The sequence below is a fragment of the Hoplias malabaricus genome, chromosome 12 (assembly GCF_029633855.1).
Source record: "Hoplias malabaricus isolate fHopMal1 chromosome 12, fHopMal1.hap1, whole genome shotgun sequence".
NCBI lineage: Eukaryota > Metazoa > Chordata > Actinopteri > Characiformes > Erythrinidae > Hoplias > Hoplias malabaricus.
Genome location: NC_089811.1, coordinates 23,924,654 through 23,942,028, shown reverse-complemented (window position 1 = coordinate 23,942,028; position 17,375 = coordinate 23,924,654). Strand labels below are relative to the sequence as shown.

The 17,375-nt window shown below is 38.2% G+C and overlaps 1 long non-coding RNA gene across 1 annotated transcript in view; it reads right to left on the bottom strand.

The window, feature by feature from the left end:
• Positions 1 to 3,663: 3,663 nt before the first annotated feature.
• Positions 3,664 to 17,375, bottom strand: part of LOC136710753 (uncharacterized) — a 55,205-nt gene continuing 41,493 nt past the window's right edge. Inside the window, exons 2-3 of the long non-coding RNA XR_010804660.1 lie at positions 8,396 to 8,490; positions 3,664 to 4,090 (exon numbers count right to left, since the gene is read on the bottom strand). This is a non-coding gene — a long non-coding RNA (uncharacterized lncRNA). The remainder of the gene's footprint in view (positions 4,091 to 8,395; positions 8,491 to 17,375) is intronic.

Below are 17,375 nucleotides of genomic sequence, written 5' to 3'. Positions count from 1 at the left end.
GCACAGGCATTTGGGTGGTAGATCATTCCAAGCGCCGAAGTGACACTGACGAGGTGGTGGTGTGTTTGTGTGTTGTGCTGTTACAGTGAATCAGACACAGCAGTGCTGCTGAAGTTTTTAAACACTGTGTCCACTCACTGTCCACTCTGCTAGACACAACTACCATGTTGGTCCACCTTGTAGATGTAAAGTCATAAATAGTAGCTCATCTGTTGTTGCATAGTGTGTGGTGGTCATCCTCCAGTCCCTCATCAGCGGACACAGGACTCTGTTGGTTGGATATTTTTGATTGGTGGACTATCCTCAGTCCAGTGGTGACATTGAGGGGTTTAAAAAAATCTAGCCATCCTGCTGTGTCTGATCCACTTGCACCAGCACAAAACACACTAACAAACTGCCACCACATCAATCATTGCAGCACTGAGAATGATCCACCATGAAAATCATACCTGCTTTGTGGTGGTCTTCTGGCCATTGCAAAACAGGCAAACAAAGTATGCAGAGCAACAAATGAACTACAGTTTGTAATTGTAGAACTACAATGTGCTCCCATGTGAACAGTGGAGGTGAGAGAATGGATGGTGAGTTTAATAAGGAGGTGGTCATAACATTATAGTTAATCGGTGCACAGTATGCACATATATTGTAACATCATGACATATTATTGTATTAATTTTTTTTTCATAGCTGCATACATAATTTTAGCTGCAACTATATCTTTCTTTCTATATCTTTCAGCATCTGCATTCATAATATATCATTCTCATATATTAACTCTTTTATTCGGGTTTTCCCTTCAATTTGTCACCTATTTCTAGTTCCTCAACTTTATCGTTATAGGCCCCAAAAGGCACCAAAAGTGCAAATTGCACATCCATCAAAGCTTTGCCCACTTTTCCACAAAGGTAGGACATTGACAAAAATTATGCTTCAAAGGTGGTACTATCACTCTCATACGTAACCCAAGTCATTACTGTTCCGGTAGTCTATTTCATGAGGGTTTCAGAGATATTCATTTACATAGAATTACACTTTAGTAGATACATGACAAATGCCAGTCTGTTAAATGGCTTGCACTGGCACCCCTACGATATGGGATGACAAGAAGGAGGCTCTTTAAATCTCCAGCTAATTAAATGAATCAATTAAGACACTATTATTGCAACTGTGTAACTGATGTTCTATAGATGCATTAACAGGCCCACTGGGAGCTTCTGCATTAGAAACATTGTCCTCACCGGCTTCATCTAATTCAGCTTTAGAAACCCCTATTTGCGCCTTGCTGTTATGTCATGAGTTATGGAAATGTGGCCGTCTGCCACAGTGTGATTCGATGGCTTCACTTTGCACTCTCTAAGCAGAACTTGCCCTATAATCTCTGAAGTCCCCCAAAGGTCCCTAATAAAAGTGGATCCAGCCGTTCTAGGTAAGGGTTGCCGATTTGCATTCTCTCCCTGCTATGCAACTCCAGCTCAAGAAGATCAATTATCATTTTACATTTACCCTCCTCAGTTAAACCAGCCGAGTTCCAATTTGTTTCAGACAGCCATCATTAATCCATTCCATAGGAAAACTGTTTATGCTGCTAATTTGATTGGGCTCCTGTGTCAAGGGTCAAATTAACAGAATACTGATGCGCAACCCAATTTAATCTCTGCTGTAAGGATGCCATATTAAACTTACAGGTTCCAATTGCCATGTAGTTAATGTATGATTCAAAACTCTGGAAACTATAATTGGGCTCTGACATGATGCCAGATATGGGGAGATACATGCTTTTATTTCAAATGAATGACAATTTACTTCTAAATAGAAAAAAAAAAAAACTACAGAAAATACAGTTCAGCCACCAACTTGTATTTTACAGCAATTCACAGGAAAATGAAATACTTTATTGTTGTAATTTGAGTTTCTAAAAGGGGTTATATTTTAGCAATTATCCCATTCTTCCATCACGTTAAGTGGAATTTCAGCTGAACATACACACTGGCCTCTTAAACCACATTTAAACAAAGGACATGCACATACATAAGCGGCTTTAAAAGCTTTTGACTATTTATACACACTGCAGGGCCAGGGAGGACCATAGTGGTGCCAAACAAACTGACTGCTTTTGCGTGGCCAACAGCAACAGCGCAGCTCTCTGTTTGAGCTTACAGTAGAGGATCAGTGTGCCAGGCCCTGAGGACAAGACTCCAGGGGCCAAAACTGCAACCTGAGACAAACCAAGCACTGCAGGTATGGCAGGACCACTGAGATTACTGACCTCTGACAGTTTTAGTACAAATAATACACTATTTAAACGTTCCTGTTCTTCTTCAGGCCTCAAACTTCAGGGATTCGTACTTCTAATATCCCAGCTTAAAGTTCTTAGTAATTGAAGAGCAAGTCTTAAGATTAATGAATGAGTAAAACACTTGAAGTTCAAGGGGTTAACATTCAGTTTTATTGTACATTATGGATACACATTATAGTTCTACTATTACAGACTGTAGATCAAATGTCGTTCTGCATACATTGTTAGCGTCCTTACATCTTGTTCTTAAATGGTCAGAAACCCCACAAAACCACCACAGAGCAGGTATGATTTGAGTATTGGATCATTCTCAGCGATGTGGTATGATAGTGTGTGCTGCACTGGTATGAGTTGATCAGGCACAGCTGTACTGCTGGAGTTTTTAAATTTTACTGGAGACACCTTACTTCTTGGTCCACCTTGTAGATGCTAAGTCAGAGACAGTATCTGTTGATGCACAGTTTGGGATCGTGTTCCTCTAGTCCTCCATCATTGGTCACAGGACATTGTTGGCTGGATATTTTTGGCTGACAAAGAATTCTCAGTCCAGCAGAGACACTGTGGTTTAAAACCTTCAGCAGCACGATGTGTCTGAGACCTTTTCACAGTCTGTTTTGGGGCAGCCTAGCCTAAAGTTGGAGAAGTGGGCTTTGGAACAAGAGTTTGCTGGTTTGATCTGGATGAATGGAAGAAAAATATATGGAAAGAATAGTGACTTCTCCTCCTTCCTGTTTGAAGAGGGAAGAGACCTCTAAATGTTAAAAAGCATGAATGCTCTTTTTCTGATTCATAGATGGTAACAATGACTTATTTTTTTTGTTATTTACATTACTTAAGGGGGAACTGACTTCAAAATTAGTTGAATGCTAACTGCATGAATGTAAACGCAAACTGAAAATGCTAAAAAACTAAACAGCTCAAGCTACAACTGAATTTATGTGATAAGTCAAAATGAATAAAAACGTACAAATTCAACCATGAGCAAACTAGTCGGCTTCATACTCGTTAATGTTTATTTTGGTTAAATCAAGCCCTGTGAAGGACTGGCGTCCCCTCCAGGGTGTATTCCCGCCTTGCGCCCGATGATTCCAGGTAGGCTCTGGACCCCCCGCGACCCTAAATTGGATAAGCGGTTACAGATAATGGATGGATGGATGGATGGTTAAATCAACAAAGCCCTCCATTCTTCATAAACAGCTTAATTAAAGGAGTCATATTTTTAAATAGTAAATGAACAATTTATTATAATCTTAAAATGTGCACAACATTTACAGTAAATTACATATTTAAGCTTGTTACCTGGATTTTCACTCACAAAAAACTTTTGACCTGTGTTGTTCAAACTTCTTCATACAATACTTGCTGATGACTATAAACTTAGCAATTTGTTATGTTAGCATCCGTGCGACATGTTCTTTTGTTCATTTCATAAACATGGCCTTGCTCTTCTTTCCTAATGAATTCTAATTAAGCCACTCCTTCCCGTCTTAGCAAGTCAGTGCCCAGCTGTGTAGCTTTGGCTTTGGAAGCGGCTCCACGTCCTTCACATAAGCTCTTTCTCTGCTCTCTGTGCAGCCCGGTGCCCACTTGTCAGATGGCGGGGCTCACCCCTGTTTCCTCACCCACCAGCATGTGCCGTCCTGTGTCAGAGAATCAAATGAACCATTTCCACCGCACTGATGCCCTCATGACAGAGTGCTCGTCAGCTCCATTGGCTCTGGAGCTGACAGCAAGGTCAGGAGAGCCAGTGCTGTGGCTTAGCCCAGGACGGCTTCAGAGGAGCTTTTGACTCACCTGCAGTGGTGGAGGAGAGCCAGGCATGAACACACACACATAAATATATGAACGGATATGTGGTGAGGACACGTTAATGCATCAAAATATATGGGTCTGAATGTGACCATTCAAATGCATTGATTTTAAAATGGTAGAATCAATTTTATACAGCCAACTCAGGTTATATATATATGATCAGTGCTACTGTAAAATGCACAAGCACACATCAACTGAACTGTTTTAAAGCACTAACTTTGTGTTTTTTATGAAATAATCTATGGCTAATTTTGCCCAGCAATCATGGCCTTTAAAGGCAGCATCTATGAGTGTGTGGAAATGCTGTTCCCTTGTTTGTTTACATTCAGAAGCTCGCCATATTTTAAGATGAAATGGTAAGTGTAAGGGGAAAATATGTTGTTGTCTGTATGTGGCTGAGGTTTAATTTGTCTGTAAGTTGTTATTCACTGTTTGAATTACCACAGAAACATATTTGTTACTCGGATTGTTTACTTTTATGCAATTAATGCTCTACTGAATTTAAAGCCATCTACAGCAAAATATATGTCAATGTTACCCACAGACAGAGCAGAAAAAGAACAATATCCTTATCTTGGTTAATGCTCAAATTTTGTAGGTCTCTTCATTGTTTAAAATATTGTCTATTGTTTTTCTGGAGTGAGCCAAGAGAACAAGTCTAGCATACTGGACCGAGGCATTTGTTTAGCATTTTGTAGTGCGGACATAGACATGTGAAGAGTCACAATATAGATGAATGACAATTATACAAAAAATTAAAATTAAAATAAAAAAATAAAAGATGTAGGGCCCTGAACCCATGTTATACATGTTTTTTCATCACCCAATAATCCAGACCAATTTATCACCAATGTCCAATGTTGTTTACAGGACATTTTTCTTCAGCTTCACAGAATAAGTAGAGTGCTGTGATAAGCTGTGAGATATTTTTATTATGGATTTTGTAAACAATAATTTCCTTGAGTATAAAATCAATTAATTCATTTAAATCTATATCTTCTGGCCCTATGTTTTAAAGTCTTGGAACCAATGCCCTGTGACATTCATTGACGCTAAGCTTCATCAATTCAGTAAGCCATACTTATTAAGGAGGATATTATTTACATTTTTTGGGAAACTTTTAATACTACAGGAACTCATTCATTTATTATCTGTAAAAACTTCATCCTAGGGCAGCACCTGGACGTTGTGGGTTTCCTCCGGGTGACTGTCTGTGAGGAGTTTGGTGTGTTCTCCCTGTGTCTGTGTGGGTTTCATCTGGGTGCTCCGGTTCCCTCCCTCAATCTAAAAACATACATTGGTAGGTAAATTGGAGAATCAAAAGTGTCCGTTGGTGTGAGGGAATGTGTGTGTGTGTGTCGCCCTGTGAAGGACAGGTGCCCCCTCCAGGCAATGGACAATGAATGACAACGAATGAATGAATGAACTTCATCCTAGTCAGGGTCAAAGACGGTCTGAAGCCACCTACCGGGAATTATTGGGTGAAAGGCAGGCTCACACCCTAAATACACTCACATAATTACTCACACTCACAGCTATGGGCAGTTTTGCATAGCCATTACCCTTACCAGCATGTGTTTTGGATAGTCTGAGAAAAACAGAACACTCAGAGGAAACCCATGCAGACACAGGGAGAACACACCAAAACAGAAATGCAAACTGGGTAATTATGGGGTGTCAGATTTTGTCCCTGCCATTCATTGATTTCTGTCTTGTTTATTTGTTTGCTTAACACATGGTTTTGTGTAAATTATCTCACGTTGTCACATTTCTACTTTCACGCCCCAAGTGTTTCTTGTCAGTTTTTGTGTATTTAAATGGTTCCTTGTGTCTTGGCTTGTCTGTCAATTTTCTGTGCAGTGTTTTTGTAAGGAGTTGCTGGTTTCTACTGTCTCCTTTTTGTTGTTTATTCGTAGTCTGTTGTCATAACTATGGGATTTGTTAGGTTGCAGTTTACATGATTATTCTTTGTTTCTAGTCTTGTATGTTTCTGCATATTTCCTTGTTTATTTGACATCCAGCATCATAGTGCATAGGGTTTGTCTGCTGTTTTAGTTGTAGTAAGTGTGGCTTTATTGTTATAGGTTTTCCCTACACTCAGAATAATGTTTATTTATGTCTTTAGTGTCCATTTTTATGTATTTCTTAGTTTCCTATGCTGTTAAGGTCTTTGATTAGCACCCCTCTCTAAATTCATCCTTAGACCTCAGTTTGTTTGTTTACCCTCTGTTCTTTTTTGTCCAGCTTATTTTGTTTGTCTCGATCATAACATGCATATGTTTTATGTGGTCTCTACCTTTTATGTTATTGTTGTCATTGCTTGTGTAATATTTGTGCAGTATTTTTCTACTTGTCTTGTCTTGTGTTCATTGTCTTCAATCTTTGTTTTAATTCCATGTCTAATGAATTAACATTTCAGCCTCTTCCCTCCCTGAACTCGGGCATGACATGGGGTCAGATTTAGAACCCTATAATGAGTCATACAGAACATTCATTCATTGTCTGTAAATGCTTATCTACTGCAGGGTCACGATGGGTCCGGAGTCTACCCGGAATCATTGGGCGCAAGGCAGGAACACACCCTGGAGGGGGTGCCAGTTCTCTACAGGGTGACACACACACACATTCACTCTGACCTATGGACACTTTTGAGTATCCAATTCACCTACTAACGTGTGTTATTGGACTATGGGAGGAAACCGAAGCACCCGGAGAAAACCCACACGGACATGGGAAGAACACACCAAACTCCTCACAGACAGTCACCCGGAGCGGGACTTGAACCCACAGCCTCCAGGACCCTGGAGCTGTGTGACTGTAACACTACCTGCTGCGCACGACCGTGCCGCCCCTAGCCGCAATAATTACTATTATGTCACAGGGCATCATTATATCATAGTGTATAAGAAAAATGAATTGATAATCATTATAAGAAGTGTTCAGATTTGATAAATTTGATTCAAACGTTAAGAACATATTGTCTCTTTGAACTTTTGATTCTTCTGAAAACACTAGAACCACTTGATAGTGTAAATAAACATACAGGCTATTCTCACACAGCACAGCTAAGAGAGGCCTTAACAAAGTATGCTGACCTAGTGACCCAGTGACCCCAACCACCCTTCAACCTCTCTTTCATCCTCTTCATTATCACTTCCTGTGTGTATGCATGTGTGTGTGTGTGTGTGTGTGTATGTGTGGGCATTCAGAAATTTTTCAGAAGTTTTTGTGAAGGTTACACAATGTGCATAGAGCTGCATGGGAGCGGATCAATGAGTTGCAGCGTGTGAGAGAATGGAGGACCAGAAGAGATCCTTCCCTGACTGACCTCGGCTGGACTCGCCCCAGCCCCACCACAGCCACGCAAGCCTACATCAACTCATCAGCTGTTTCATGCACTCATTTTTCTACAAGCTGTTTGTGAGTGGGCTGCAATCTGGTAGACATGACATGGTTGGAGAAGACAGGGCAATGCTTCAGTTTTGATAGCTTAATTACCTAATGCTAATATACTGAATAGACTCTGAGGTAAAATTCAATTAACATTTAATTTAATTTAATTTAATTTAATTTAAATTCAAGCATTAGTGTTAAAAAAATAAGGAGAACACAATGAAAATATTATTTTATTTTTCAACATTGAGCTGGTAAAGTATATTAAACCTGGGCAGTGATGATAATGGGTAATGCTTACATTCTAATAATTTCAGTTTCCTCTGTGTAAATAGTAATTTAATACTTTTTTTTAATAAAGGAGCGCTACTTATTAATAAATTGATTAATAAAATAATTGATGTACTGATTCTCTCTTTTTTTTCCAATTTCTCCTGAAGGTAATTCCACTGGCTTGTTGGATCTCCCCCTGTCACATATTTATACCAGCACAGGTGAGTGAAAGCTAACACATGCTTCCTCTGAGACACGTTAATTCAGCCTTTTAAAACAGACAACATCATTGGGCAGTTCAACACGCTTAGAGGAGAAAAATAACTGCCAAATCTGTTTTTACATCAGTTAACATATGTCTGCACTGGTTAACACTGCCTAAGGCAGGGGTCATTCTACCGTCTCAAGGAGCAAGCGTAATTATGCTGCCTTAAAATCCTAGCCATGAATTGCTGGGTTTGATGAACTTACAAAAGCGTAAAAAGTATATTTAGAATTTCTAAAAAAAAAAATAAATAAATAAACTTTCTTTCCTTTCCTTTTACTAACAATTTCCACATAATGTAAAAGTTGGGTACTGAAACATTTATCATTTTGTATTTTAAATGTGTGTGTATTTACTGAAGGAATGGAAGTTTCTCTCCAGCCAGGTCCCATGTTCTGCTACAGCAGCTTTTAGAAAAGCAGGCCAGGCGTCGCCAACACAGTTGCAGCTCCTAGCAGAACACAGAGCACAGAGAATGCTGACATATTACAGCACAGCTGATTAATCAAGCTTTGAAAATGCCAAAGAAATCAATTAATCGGCTTTCTGACAGTTACATTTTGAGCAGAGGCAACATGGCTGTGTGAATTTCCTCCAAGGCACACTGCAAATCCCCACTGTTAAAAATGGACAGCGCTAAGCGGGATGCTTTTACCTTTGTTTTGATTTAAAGGGTGCTATGTGCTTGACTGCCAAAATAAATGAAGTGGGAACAGTCATATCCATTTTGTAGAGGTTTTAGCTGCCAAATAACCTCCACATTGTGAAAGAATAAGGATAAAGCAGTGTAGGTTAGGCATTACAGGTGAAATAAAATTTTTATATCTGAAAAATGTCTTATATAAACTATATGTCCTCTGCTAATATATTATTTCTGTTACTTTAAGGTGCATCGATTCCTGATACTTTCAGCCCTGTGCACACAGCTTTTCTGATACAGAAGAAACATTGGCCATATACTGTAAGTGTTCAAAATTAATTATCTGTATAATGATCTGTGTTGTGTTTTGTATAGAAGGAGGCACATTATTCATGCAGGACTTTATATTAAATCAAAGTATTTATTTGTTAAAAAAATGCACAGCTCCTTTTGCGTATTGCCTACTTGAGCTGACAGTGAAGTGTTGCTGTACACACGGCATGTTTCTGCTATATGGAGCACCACTCTGCAGGGGAGTGACAGTAGGATGTTTAAACCTGGAAATGCTCAGCTAAAATCATGCGGCAGTCAATAAATCAGCAAATAAATATCAAATTTTTTAGGGGGAGTTAAGTTTTGAGTGTCAATCTAAAAACAAATGTGCTAAAAAGCCTCTCCCTACAATGCCTTAGACACCGAGTCCCCAAAAAACATTTTATAAATGAGACGTGCATTATGTAAAATAAATACTCAAACATGACCACAAATAAAGTTTCCACAAACCTTTCAAAGGCACTTCATGTCCATAAATCTCTTCAAATATTGAAGTAATAATTGTTTTCTCCTATAGAATCACTCAAAGCCCACCTTATGGGACACACTCTTTTTTTTTCTGAGAATTCAATGTAGAAATATGAGACAGCACGAATGGCCTTTCAATTAACACCATACTGTCCAATGCTAGCCTTCTAACAGCAGAAACAAGGAAGTTAGCTTTAAGTAAGTGCTAACTTTTGCCCTCCTGGCTAAGCCTTGTGTGATTGTAGAGACTTGGATAAAAGTGGAATTCATATGACTAAAATTAGGCAGAAAAGAAAACATATCTACCCGCTTTATATGTATTTGAGTGTTAAATCTTCAGTGCTTAGCTTAGCTAGAAGGGTGACACAAAAAGCTACCATGCCACATATCAACAATCTGAATTGGCTGCCATTCTTTTTATTGCCTCAGTTTATATGGAATAACTAAATATAGAAATTATTATGTGATTTGATGTGTCCGTTATGGGTATATTTCTCATGCTGTGTTATAGTGTGTTTTGACACATTTTGTTCAGCGTCAACAATAGGGTCACCAGACGTCCTCTTTTACCCGGACATTTTCCTCTTTTTTAAACTTAAAAAATGTCCGGGCAGAATTTCACAAACGTCCAGGATTTTTTTTGTTTTTTATTTTGTTTTTCTAGAGCTTACATAGAATTTCAAGAAGCGTTTCATTCACAAACTAGTCCCGCCCTCCCCTACTCCGTTTGGTTCGCTTGAGTGAGAAGGGGGAGTGGTGAATTAGCCTAAAATCTTCGGATTGCACGGTCCGACTGTAGAGCTACCGTTATTGGTCGATAACCTTTTCTGTAAACATTTAATTGGTCAGTCTGCACGTCAGTTGTCCTTGTTTACGTCAGGTAAAGCTCATGTACCTACCCTCATCTCAAGCACCTCATCCCCCCACCCAGAAATGTATGCTCTTTTTCACCATTTCAGATCTGGTCACCCTAGTCAACAATCCAAGGTCCTCAACTATAATAGTACTATTTTAGAATAAGACTACACATAAACATTTATAAATGTTTAGAATCTGTTTACTAATGCTTGTTAATTACTATGTACACATATGTAATGGATAAGCGGTTACAGATAATGAATGAATTAATGAATGAATGAATGAACATATGCAATTAATAGTTGTGTACAACACATAGATAAAAAAAGTGTAACAGTTACCTGTTATTTGACAAACAGTGAACCCACATCCACATACTGTACACAATAACTTTATTCATATTTTCAGGTCCTAGTTTATTCTTTACCTTGACATTTTCAGTAAGTTCTCTGACACTTTCATTATTAGAAAATAAAGAAGACTCTGTTGCCCAATCTCTGTGTTAAACATAATTATTAATGAACATTTTTGTTTACTACCTAATTTATAATCCTATAATAAACAGGTTTTAAATAATTTATAAACTTATATAAGCACAGTAATTTCAAAATGGTACCATAAACTTTCAGAGATTAGATAAATCAACATTTGCAGATGCTCCTGCATCCTTGGCATGAGCAAGCAATTGGTATCCAAAAAAAATGGATGAGCATATTTCATATGGTTATGTTTTTGAATACAACACCCTGCTGTTTCACAATAATGTATTCATCTTTATTTACATTCAGCATGGCTGAAATAAGAATAAGAAAGCTATGACACAACACAGTGTTGGCTAAAGACACACAGAAGTCTGCACTCAGAGGAGCTCTATTTACTTGACAAGGCAATAAAGCCATCGCAGACCGGTCCCTCTGTGAGAGGAAGTGAGATGTTTTCTCAGGAGAAGCTGCTGTAGCTTTGAGATGTATTATAGGTTAAGTCTTTCCAAAACAATGCCTCTGGGCTGGAGCCCAGTAAGTCGAGCAAAGGCTCTCCCAAGATGCCATCACTGTGACATAAATCTTTTAATCCCTTCAGAGCCCCACAGCTTTGCCGTGGGGACCAGGACGGGACCCTGGGAGCGAAGAAGCTGCACGACAGAGCACAGCCACGCTTCAGGTAACCGCAGCCCCTGCAAACTTCTGAAGGACTCTGAAGTGAAAAGAGCAAACGAGCCTCAGCCGGCGAGGGGACACGGCGGCTTACCCCAATGCATATTCATGAGGCACCCATTCAGCCATACGCGGCAGGGAAAAGAGGGATGGCAGGGGTGGAGTTCATTCTTATTCAATCGGCCCTCTCAGCAACCGTATCTCAGCCACCATATCTGTCCTTTACCACAGCCAGCCACAGCAGAGATCACATGATCACATGCACATTACCACACATTTTAACCCAGTTCATGCTTCTTCTCTCCGTTTTCTTGGCTACTAAAGCTGGGCACCGTCGCACCATGAGAGCAAATAAATAATACACTCTTGTTTACAAGGTTTTATTTATAGCCATTCATTCTGGCAAGGGTTCCAAGTCAAGCCCTGTTATCTGTTTTACCCTCTCCCTGAAATAAATCCTTGTCCGAGTGTGGTGTTATCTCAGATGCTATCTAGGGAGTGAGTCTTTGAAGGGCAGCAAGAGGAGCAGAGGATGGCTGGTTTTGATCAGCCTGACCCTCTCTCTCTCTCTGGCTCTGGCTCTCCTTCTCTGTGACTTTCAGCCAGAGGAAATCCGGGCACATGGAGAAAGGAGAGAAAGCAGCAGTAGAAGAACTTGGCATGCTCTTTATTTACAGCCCACGATGACCCAAAGTCTTCATTAGCCTAATCCCACTAGACCTGATGACTGCAGAGGACAAGCCCTGGCTGACTGGGAGTTTATCTGGCACAGCTCTATGAAGTAAATACTGACTGGAGACTTGCATGCATCCAGCCCATGACTGTTAGACATCTGGTAGATGCGTTGTGATATTTAGCATAACCATATTCTTGGTCAGCTGCTGCTTATTCCATGTATAACTTTGCACTCAAAAATATAAATGTGCAAAAATGGTTCCTGAAATACTATAAGACTCATGTATTGAAATCTGGACCATGAACTGCTTTTCCAACCCTTAATATTATTGAACTGTTGATATAACTAATTACATGCCACCAAGTGACATTTCACCCTTAGAGGGGGAAGAAGGAAAACAAAGTCCTCTAAGTACTCTAACAATAAATGTACATTACTCAGTGGGCTTTTGGTCCAGTTTGACTATATTCAATTAACCAGGGTTGGAGATGTATGAAAGTTCATTGTCACAATACAATGAACATTCTTGTTTCTACATTTATTCATTTAGTCCATTTCACTAACCTTACAGTTACATATTATAGTTCTACAATTACAAGCTGTTGTCCATATGCTGCTCAGCACTCTTAAATGTAAAGGTGCTACAAAGGGTTATTTGAGTGATGTCATAGAAAAACCATATTTGATTCCATTAAGAACTACATTTGTTCAAGACATGCATGTGTGTGAAGAGCCTTTTAAAGATATAAATATCCATCACTCAAACATAAAGCTCTTTACCAATTTTATTTATTTATTTATTTATTTTATTCTTTTATGGCATTCTTCAAAAAAAAAAAAAAAATCCTTTGTAGCACCTTTATTTTGAAAAGTGTAAGACAAGTGGAGCTGACAAAATGGACAAGTGTAGAAACTAGGAAGTTTTAATGTTAATGTTTTTAATGTTACTAGGAGATTTGATTTGCGTTTATACACTGGTCAGCCATTAATACAAACCTAAATTCCAGAAAAAAATTGTGACGTTTTGTGAAATGAAAAAAAAAAAAAATAATAATAATAATAATAAATAAATAAATAAATAAATGCTCTGCAGTGCTTATTATTGTGAAATGATTCAGGAAATCAGTCCAGGGCTGGACAGCCTCAGATAGCACAACATAAGAAATTGTCATGCGACAGTGATAAATATAACCACATGGGCTTACAGGTTCTTCAAAAACTCCTGGTAAATAACAGAGTTAACCACTGCATCAAGAAATGCAATCTGAATGTCTGTTAAGCAAGAGAAAAGCCATAGATCAAATTTACGTTGAAACTCTAAAGAGTTCACTGGGCCCTAGCCCATCTGGAATGGTCCAATAAGAGTGGAAACGTATGCTGTGGTCAGATAAGTCCATGTTTCAGCTTATTTCCATGATAAAAGATTATCATATTTTCCATGTTAATAAGGAAAGGAACAATCTAGACTTTTATCAGTGACAGGTGATAAAGCCAACATCTCTCATGGTGTGGGGTGCATTAGTGACCACAGCATGTTTGACTTGCATACTGGGGGAAGTTTCCATTAATGTGGAGGCAAACACTGGGTGCTTAGACAAATGCTGCCATCAAGTCTTTTCCTGGGAAGTCCATGGTTACTTCAGCAAGACAATGCCAGGCCTCATTCTGTACACGATTCAACAATGTGGCTTAGTGTGTGTGCTTGACTGACCTGTCTGCAGTCCAGATCTGTCTCATATGGTGCATCATGAACAGGAGACTCACAACAACAACAACCATGGAGCTGCTGCAGTTTTGAAACAAGAAAAAATACAGGCATGCAATCCACTTGCAAATATTTAACAATTGATATCCAAATTTCACAAATGATTAAACAATGAAATAGTGTAACGCTGGGGTAAACACATCTTTGACCTGACTTTTTTGGAGTGTGTTGCAGGCCTCAAATTCTAAATGTGCTTATATTTACAAAATACAACCAAGTTCTTCAGTGAAAACATTAGAAGTCTTTTCTTTGTGCATTTGTCAGGTGAATAATTCTTCATAAATTATTAACAAGTGTCAGATTGTGATAGTTTGTACATAAGAGTTAGCAATAGCACTAAAGTAAATATGTGAATCTTCATAACACTGTTTATTAATTGTGTTTATCCCTTTTAGGTGTCTGCCACATGTTGGGTATGGTGGATAAAAGTACTGACAACAGTTTTATTTGTGTTCCATGCTTTAGATGACAGTCAATTTCTCTCTGAGTGTAGAAAGTGTGGATGGTGCTGGTAAGCTGCTTTTTGGTGCAGTGAATTTACATAATCAGAATTTACATTCATAGAATAAATTCTATGAAGCCCATCTATATAAATGTTGTTATACCTCTATGTAACTTATTTTGTAAATTTTAAAACTATAGTTACACAAGGGTTACTATTCATTATAATGATTTTAAATGGATAATGACCTGTGCATAATTATTAAAACAGCTATAATATGTTTTAACAAGTATAATTGACGGTTTAGATTCTATATTATAAATATTAATGAGGAATAACTTGATCCTTAAAAAGCCTTATACATTTCATTATACACTTAAAAGACTTCATAATGAATAGTGACTCTTGTGCAGCTATGTTTCTAAGTTACAAAATAATCAATTATAGCTCATTATAAAAGTGTCATTTGGCATTATTGGAGTTTATAATTGTGCTTATAAAGCATTACTGCCAAATTACAAAGAGCTATAACTGCACTAATAACGGCTTTAAATACTGACTATATAGAAAGTCACCGAATTCACTTTATAATTGTTTAGTTATAATGTCTAACTCTACTCTGATGTGTTGAAAAGGCACTGTTGAAGAAAGCCTACCATCTTTTGTTGATAGGTATTAAAAATAGATAAGCAAATATTGCTCACTGTCTACTGGAAGGGCAGAAGGAAGGAAGAAAGGAAGGAAGTCATGCTCCCTCAGTCATTCCTTTTGCCCCCTTGCCTAATTAATTCTGTTGGCAAGCACAATAGTGAGGTGTCCTAAGGACAGCTATTGAGAAACACTGTGCCAAAGGTAAGGTAATAAATTTTATATAACATATTTTTTTCACTACATCTGATGCTGTTTCCTACTTCAAGATATTGAGCCATCTTGAGTTAAAATCTGACTCACACAAGACTAATTGTGGCTATATTAGTAAAGTCAGTAACCATAGATGCTATCAACAGTTTACACAGGACAGTGCTCAAGAGATAACTTTAGATAAATCAGCCAGTAAAACATGTCTGAAACAACAGCAAAAGGGATAGCTACAGTTCCCTGCAAGACATATTACAAAATATAAACATACTGAAACATTCAGCCATTTCTGATCTCACAAAATGACAATGATTACTATCACAAACATCATTCACGTTGTTTTCATGTTTTGAATGATTGAAAGTAATTCATACATTGTAATGAATCTTGTTTTGTTCATATAGACTTAGCCGTATGCACTGAGGTTTGAAAAATAAATAAAATAAAATACAAGTATGTTTTAGCAAGATTAAACTAAGCAAAATTATACAATGAATATGAATTACATTTGTTTACCTTTGCCCAGTAAATGAGAAAACATTGACCCTTTAACACAAAGTACATATCTAGACATTTAACATTGGGTACATTTAGCATTGTTTAAAAGATTAGAAACACCATTGACTCAGAACACATTGGCATGCCAGCTGGCTTTTATTATCAGTATGTTTGAGTCAATGAGTTCTCTGTTCCTTTATTAAGTTCAGAGAAAAGTGTCTTATTGTCCGTAGTGAACAAGCATATGCTACAGATGTGGTACAAGAAAACAACCATCCTCTAAAAGCTTTTTAGCTAACCAAAGTCGGCTCTTCTACGGCACTGCTCCAAAGAACTCCACTGACACTTTTTGCTAGTTATTCAGTTATCTTGGATGATCTCAGGAGGCAGATAGCCATTATTGGCTAGCTACTGTTAAATTTTGGCTTCGGAGTATCTGGGAAAACAGTGGGTCAGTTATTGACTGAATGATACAGTTTGTGTAGAGAGGGACAATTTTGTCTCCTTGACCCATTTCTTTAAGGCTTCCTTTAATCTCCTGCCCCACAAGCTGAGCCTTTGAAGCGGCAATGCCCTTCCTTAACACAGTCAATATTTGATCTCACCCTGGTATGCCTAAATCTTGCCAAAGTGGTTTCACATGTCAGCCCTCTGCACTGAAAATGCGATCACATCTGTATCAAGTCCACATCATCGGCAGCCAAAAACAACACCTTTGCATATTACATGACATTGACATAATACAGTCGGTGGTGCCGTGACCACTAACAGCTATCAGCCAGATAAACAGTTATATTTCACTGTGACTGACATGTATCCTTGGGTGCTCTAGGGCAGCTGGGTTTGTACAGTAATAAAAATGCTGGCTGAAATTTCTGACAGCTGCTGTGGTACAGTGTGGGCTGCAAGTCAGTAAGTGTGGGACAGAATTTGGTCCTTTCAACATCCAGCCAAATTTCCCATTTGATCGGGTCAGACCATATAAACACAAAAACACAAGAATTCTCATACACACTCAAGAGTCATTATTTAAGCCCAATATTCTCCCAATTTACAGCCTTCTATTTTTTCATTTGTAGTTGGCCAACATCCAACAGAATACTGACAGTTGCATGTGCTACTGCATGTTAGAATATATGACATTGTGACGAACATTTGTGCTGGCATCTCTAATTTGAAAAGTTTGAGGTTTTTTTTGGCTTGGTGTTGTAATGCTCGTCTTATTTTTGTCAGTGCCCTTATGTTTGTGGTGTATGCGACAACAACCAGATGGTAGAGCCTTCTGTATTGAGAGCCACTGCTTAATTAAAGCTGCACAACTGTAATGGTCCTATTCAGCACGGAGAGAAGAGGAAATTAATCTGAAGAAAAAAAAGATTTAAGTATTCATGACCCATGAATAAAGAGTTTCAACTTCGAACAGGGTCAAATACTGAATATTCAACAGTTTATTATTCCGGATTTTCATGATGATTCTGACATTGTAGGGTAAAGTGAAAAATAACAGGTAAAGTTGTATCTGGTACTTAAAAGTAAGTAGTAAATGAATTAGGTGTATGAATAAGTTTAAAGGCATTTTTGTTTAACATATAATGGTTCAAAATTCAAACATTCTCCTGCTCTTTTGTCATTTTAACAAAATAA